General features: G+C 33.0%; 1 pseudogene across 1 annotated transcript; it reads left to right on the top strand.

Annotated features, from left to right (window-relative positions):
- The first annotated feature begins 389 nt into the window (after positions 1 to 389).
- Positions 390 to 3,641, top strand: LOC143563532 (cellulose synthase A catalytic subunit 2 [UDP-forming]-like; annotated as a pseudogene). The gene is made up of 5 exons (XR_013140687.1): positions 390 to 509; positions 596 to 881; positions 973 to 1,169; positions 1,718 to 2,068; positions 2,852 to 3,641. The product of XR_013140687.1 is annotated as a cellulose synthase A catalytic subunit 2 [UDP-forming]-like (transcript).
- The last annotated feature ends 3,794 nt before the right edge of the window (positions 3,642 to 7,435 follow it).

Raw genomic sequence — 7,435 nt, 5'->3', positions numbered from 1 at the left:
AAACCCTATGTAACATCGTTTTTTTTTACAGAATTACAAATTTTGTCCTTTAAAAAAAGCCAAATTACGGTTCGTGTCCTTTTCTAAGTTTCCTTGCAGACGGTGTACTTTAAACTTTTTTTTCCTACAACTTATGTCCTTTACGCTAACTGGGTTAGAAAAACTCTGTTAAATCCCAGCACGTGAGAAGCATGTGAGGGTAGTTTTGTCTTTTTGCCTACCCTGCAACTTCTTCTTCTTCTTCAGTGCATCTGATAGCATCAAACCCTAACATCAATGGAGAAACACATTCAAATCTTCTTACACAAGATCTCAATCCTATCAATCACCATTGCCACATTAATATTATTAATCTTCCTCTTCCAATTCCAATTCCAATTCCCACATCTATGTGTTTCTTGATGGACCCCACATCCGGAAAGAAGATTTGTTATGTTCAATTTCCTCAAAGATTCGACGGGATCGATCGTCACGATCGATACTCGAATCGTAACATTGTGTTCTTCGATGTAAGATTTGATGGGACCAAAGTATTTGACTTTTTCTAGTCAATATTTATAAGATGCAATAATTTTTATTTTTATTTTGTGTTTAGATTAATATGAAGGGGCTTGATGGGATCCAAGGGCCGATATAAGTTGGAACGGGTTGTGTGTTTAGGAGACAAGCTTTGTACGGTTACGATGCTCCGCCTAAGAAAAAAGCACCCGGGAAAACGTGCAATTGCTTGCCTAAATGGTTGTTATGTTGTTGTTCATCGAGAAAGAAGAAAGCCAAAGGAAAGTCAAAGGATAAAAAGGAAAAGTCAACACGAGGCAAGAAGAACAAAGACCCTCCCAAACAAGTACACGCGTTAGAGAATATCGAAGAAGGAATTGAAGGTACGCGTAATGTTTTATAAAGGGTACCCAAATTTTGAATCTTTTTATTTTGGTTGCGTAAAACAAATAAAAAGAATTATTATTTTTGTAGGAATAGATAGTGAAAAGTCATCACTTATGCCTCAAATAAAGTTTGAGAAAAAATTCAGACAATCTCCCGTGTTTGTTGCTTCGACACTTTTGGAAGATGGAGGCGTTCCTCCGGGTGCCACGTCAGCATCACTGTTGAAAGAAGCCATTCATGTTATAAGTTGTGGTTATGAAGATAAAACGGAATGGGGAAAAGAGGTATGTGAAATAAACAAGAATAAATTAAATCTTAAAACCGGTTGTTTAGTTCATTGGTCATTTTTGTATTGTAGGTCCTGTTTCTGTAACATAAGGAGAAAAAAGCCGGACCCACAATATTAGCTAAGTCTGTAAACAAACACGCGTGAAGCATGTTTGTGTTTGTTCGGTTAAGTTTAGCCGAACAAACGAACAGGGTTTTCTTGTTTGTGTTCGTCCGTTAAAAGAATGAGTGTATTCATATTCGTTCATTAACAATTTAAACGAACAGTTCACCAACGTGAATGAATGAACAAAATTGAGATAAAACCAGTTAAAAGTTAATGTGAACAACAATGTGTTGGGCTTAAAATTTTTAGATGAATATATTAATGACTTAAAGGAACAAACATAAACTAACATAAATGAACATAAACGAATGAGACATGTGTTCATGTTTCGTACATTAAACAAATGAACCAAACATTTTGTTCATGCTCGTTCATTTATTAGGTAAAGGAACATTTAGGTATAAAATTATGAATAACTAATTGTTATTTAAAAAATAGGTTGGATGGATTTACGGTTCGGTTACAGAGGATATCTTAACGGGCTTCAAGATGCATTGTCACGGGTGGAGATCGGTTTATTGCATTCCGAAGAGGCCTGCATTTAAGGGTTCGGCTCCTATTAATCTTTCGGACCGTCTTCACCAAGTTCTTCGGTGGGCCCTTGGGTCAGTTGAAATCTTGTTTAGCCGACATTGTCCAATTTGGTATGGTTATGGGTGCGGTTTGAAACCGTTGGAACGGTTTTCATATATAAACTCGGTTGTTTATCCATTGACGTCTGTCCCGTTGCTTGCTTATTGTACACTTCTGGCCGTATGTCTTCTCACCGGGAAGTTTATTGTCCCTGAGGTAAGAAAAAGTTAACCCTAATATTGTATATGGTTCTAAGCAGTTAATGCGGAAAAATATCAGATATCGGTTAAGGGCTAATATATGAGATATCGGTTATCGCAATGAGATATCGTTGGGATATCGGTAATTTTAATATAAAATTCATATATATAGCAATTTAACACTAATAATTCAGTATAGTCTTGTACTATTAACAAACTACCCTTTTGCGACTTGCAAAATCCTAACAATTGTAGCAACTTAAAACACTAACATTGAACACTAAAAGTTGATAATTAAGACTTAAAACTATAATATCGGGAATATCGGTGTCATATATCGGTCAATATCACTGATATTATCGGTACCAATATTGTTACCGATATTTTGACTGATATTTCACTAAGGGACCGATAAACGATATATCACTGATATATCGGTGATATATCGACTGCATAGCAAAAACATGAGCATGAAGAGAATTATGGTTAGAGTCCGTTTTGACCCGATCAATTTGATGTTTTTATAAACTCGCCAGTTTTGACCCGAACCTTGTTTGACCAACCCGTTCGGGTCTGGTCCAGGTAGGTTTTTGGGGGCACATAATAAGCTTTAGTATGTAAGTAGTAAGAATAATCTTAGTCCTTTTAAAAAAATGATAATAATATTTTTTTCGGTTTACATTTTTTATTTTTAAGTTTTTGACCCGTTAGGATTAAAACGGGTTGAAAGGGCCACCTATTAGTTACAAGAAACTCTTAGCGGATCTTAATGCTGACGAGATTATTAACTCGTTTACAGATAAGTAATTATGCCAGCATTCTCTTCATGCTCATGTTTTTGTCGATCGCGGTTACAAGTATTTTAGAAATCCAATGGGGCGGTGTCGGGATCGACGATTTATGGAGAAACGAGCAGTTTTGGGTTATTGGTGGCGTTTCGTCTCATCTTTTCGCCCTATTCCAAGGTCTCCTAAAAGTCTTAGCTGGAGTCAACACAAACTTTACCGTCACATCAAAAGCCGGTGACTATGGTGAATTTTCAGAGCTTTATTTATTCAAATGGACCACCTTATTACTCCCGCCATTAACCCTTTTAATCATCAACATAATCGGTGTGATTGTGGGCATATCTGATGCCATCAGCAACGGGTACGAGTCGTGGGGCCCGCTTTTCGGGAGACTGTTTTTCGCTATATGGGTGATTTTACATCTTTACCCTTTCCTTAAAGGTATGATGGGGAAACAAAACAATGTTCCAACTATTCTCATTGTGTGGTCTATTTTGTTGGCGTCGATTTTCTCGCTTTTATGGGTCCGGATCAACCCATTTTTGAACCGAGGCGGGATTGTTTTAGAAGTTTGCGGGTTGGATTGTGACTGAAGATACGATAACCGAAGAGTAGACACGAAACAGATGATGAAAATGAAATGTTTATCAGTGAATGTGTGTAGATAAAAAAGGGTTGGAATTTGATGAGTGATTTTGAAAAGTCTTTTTTTTCTTTTTTTTTAATTTGATCATTATTGATTCTTTTGAATTTGGGTAATTTTTGTGGGATAGACTTCAAGAATGATGAATCTGTCTGTATAATCCCCAGGAAGAACATAAAGTTAGTCATTTTGGTATAAGTTAATGTTGTTTCTAAATAAGGCATGCATGTTCTTGAGTCTTTATTCAGTTTTCATTAAAGAGAGGTGATTTCAGGTCATTAAGCTTATGAATTTATTTAAGAGTGTGAATGAGCCAGGCCTGAGATAGAGCCACGACTCGTTTTGACTTATGCAACCTTGAGTTCGCCTCATGAATCGTTTTTTCAAGCTTGGTTTCGCTCGTTTATTATTATTTTTTAATTTATGCACAGTTTTGATTGTTATTGTTATTATTATTATTATTATTATTATTATAAAAGGAAATCTATTGCTAGAGTATAGTATAAGTCCTTACTATTTTAGTCTCTTGTTTAATTTGGTACAAATTAGCCCCCCCCCCCCCCCCTACCCAAGTTTTAAACTATTTTAATTTAATTCCTAACGTTTTCTTTTTTTGAACTTTGATTACTTTGCAATATAACCCATCAAAGTTTTCATGGTTTTAATTTATGTCATAACATGTGCTTTTCTTTTTGTTATTATTTGTTTTAATTTAATCCCTAACATATTCTTTTTTTGAACTTTACTTACTTTGCAATGTAACCTATCAAAGTTTTCATGGTTTTAATTTGTGCAATAACATGTGTTTTTTTATTATTTATATATTTAAGTCATTGATTCTTTTATAGCGATTAACATACGAAATTTTTTTAAACTTTTAGCATGGCGTTCCGACATGTTTATTTTTATCTATGTCAGGCTGTTAAATTGGAGGTGTAGTCGCAATAAAGTAAATCGGTTTCATTGAAAACAGAGTTTTATTCCCTATAAGTATCCTTTTTCTATTGTAAGCTACATTTATAGTGTCGTGCCACATTAATACTATAATGACTCGAACCAATATCGACCAAATTCTTTTGATATTTAGATAAACTTTTTTGTTGTGTCGAAACGATGACCGTTATGATGTGTTTGTATATCCGCACTTAAAAATATCTGCCCGTTTTCAAGTTCTCCGCGCAACGCGCGTGGGTAACCTACTAGTTATATGTAATTGGAAATCGAATTGCTACAATACACATTGGTATATGTAAGCTTTAGTCCTTTATTTTGTTGAAGTAATACTCTATGACCCCTGATGTGTTTGTATTTTGTTTGCGATGTTATGCTCAATGTTGTGGTTTCAAACTGTGGTTTCTAAGACCTTTTGCACCAGGGTCATCCATAGCTTACGTGAAGACGATTTGCAAAAAGGATAGAAAAGACAAGTATTGTGGAGGTTGAGGTTGAGGTTGAGGTTGAGGTTGAGGTTGAGGTTGTGGTCATCCATCCTTAAAGATCTTTCTCATAGATGGTGATCAGAGCCTATAACAAAATATATAAAAAACTCTTTTAAGTTTTTATTATTATATAGCAATACCATATTTAAAAAACAAAAAAGATTAAAAAAACATTTGTTATCTAACTATACTATTAAAACAAAATATATTGTCCACATGGCACTATACTAGCTTATCCATATAGGATGCCACACAATCTATTACTATTTATAATATTTTCACCTAATTCTTTATTAATTAAATTCAATAATCATTTAATTGACTTTAATTATTCAATTTCCTAAATATTATTTCTTTACAATTTTAAACTCTTTTGTTACTAGAATTCAAAGTTAAAATATGTAATTGATATTTTTAATTATGATAATTAAATAACGTTTTATTTTAGAAAAACAATTAAAAAAATACTTCAAATATATAACATTAAAATTATTACAAAAATTTCCGAAGTCAACCTTTAACAGCATAACAATATTTCCGATAGTGTATGATAATTATTAAAACAAAAATATAATATTTCACAGTTTTATATGATTCCTTATTTTATTTTTCGTATATATTATTCATGATCTGCTGACTTGTTTTTTAAATCAACTATTAAGTTTTTTTGTATTTCAAATAAAGTTTGTCACCAGTTAATTTTTAAATTTTGTTAAATACAAGGGAATCGAATTCAAGCTAACATTTTTAAGCAGTGGATTTTTTGAAGGGTTCCTTTAGTTTTTAAGTTTTGCAAACGTTGTATGATATTTTAAGTAATATAGATATTTGGAGATGTAATTTTATTACAAAAAAAAAATTGTTAACTTGGATGGTTTTTAATAAACATGCACATCTAAATGGTATTTTCAATATTATTTTATGGATTAAAGTTATCAATAGTAGATTTTTAGTGCTAATGACAAATAATAAAATAAATGTTTCATGAATATTTATTGTGTAATACTTATTAATTTAAAAAATTCATTGCTTAAAATTGTTAGGTTTTTAACTTATATTATGTTTTTTCAAGGTTAATCTTATAATTTTAAGTTTAAAAACTATTAATTTCAATGTTACAATAATAAGTTTAAATGCTAAATTTACCTAACAAATTTATTATTTTATGCCCGTGTATTACATGGGCTACTATCCTAATTATGAGAATAGATTTACATTCCATAAAATTTGTCAAAAATGAAATTGATCAATAGATTGCATTAAAAATCTTCATAAAGTGTGAAAATATGGAATTTCATTCCTACATTTTTTCCATATGGGATTAGATTTACATTGTAGATAAATACATAGACTTAATACTAAAACATATTCAATATTGTGTGGTGAGCAACATATAAGCTTTAAAAACTAAACGCCAATGAAACATCTTGCATAAAAAACACACTTTTGGCAACTTCAAAATCGTTAATTTTTCAACCATCAATGATTCAATCATATGAAAAAGAAAACAAAAGTAATTTGACAATTTTTTAGTTACAATACTCGTCCAGAAAGTAAGTTTAACCGATGGTTAAGGTTCAAAATTAACTAGGTAAATTTTTGAAAAATAAAAGCAACGCGATATAAGCAACTCAGTTCCTCACTGAAATGCTAAACAACCAATCATCTTCACTTAATTGCTACATAAACAACCGTAAGAAGCAAACCTAAAAAGCCAAGCCCGCATGCCATCTCAACGGTGTAGTGCCCAGGTAAGTAGAGAGTAGTGAATGTAATTGCCAATGCCACTATCGCAGTGCCATAGCAGAATGCAAGTAAAAGCCTCTAAGGCGATGATTGTGGTGGACCCCGCTTGAATTATCATAATAGAGGTACAATATAATCCACATAACCATAGAAATCGCCACCAAAATAGCTGAATAGTGCATGATAATATCGTACTCAACGACAGTCGAACCGACATTTGAAGGGCATTGTGCACCGTCCTTCAAATACATAGGGCCATTCATTAAACACGCCGCACCATCCGTTACATAAAAATCTAGTGACGGTGGTGAATTTTCCGAGCTTTATTTATTCAAATGGACCACCTTATTACTCCTGTCGTTAACCCTTTTAATCATCAACATAATCGGTGTGATTGTGTATCTGATGCCATTAGCAACATGTATGAGTAATGGGGCCCGCTTTTCGGGAGACTGTTTTTCGCCATATGGGTGATTTTACATCTTTACGTTTTTCGGGAGACTCATTGTGTGGTCTATTTTGTTGGCGTCGATTTTCTCACTTTTGTGGGTCCTGATCAACCCGTTTTTGGACCGAGCAGGATTGTTTTAGAAGTTTGCAGGTTGGATTGTGATTGAAGATACGAAAACCGAAGAGTAAACACGAGACAGATTATGGAAATGAATGTTTATCGGTGAATGTGTGTAGATAAAAAATGGTTGGAACCAGATGAGTGATTTTGGTAAGTGGGTTTTTTTTTTTAAATTTGATCATTATTAATTCTTTTG

The sequence above is a fragment of the Bidens hawaiensis genome, unplaced genomic scaffold, assembly GCF_021521415.1.
Source record: "Bidens hawaiensis isolate Kalapana, Puna unplaced genomic scaffold, B.hawaiensis_p1.1 tig00021495_1, whole genome shotgun sequence".
NCBI classification, from domain to species: domain Eukaryota; kingdom Viridiplantae; phylum Streptophyta; class Magnoliopsida; order Asterales; family Asteraceae; genus Bidens; species Bidens hawaiensis.
Note: the sequence above shows the minus strand (reverse complement) of the source record. Positions and strands in the feature narration are given on the sequence as shown.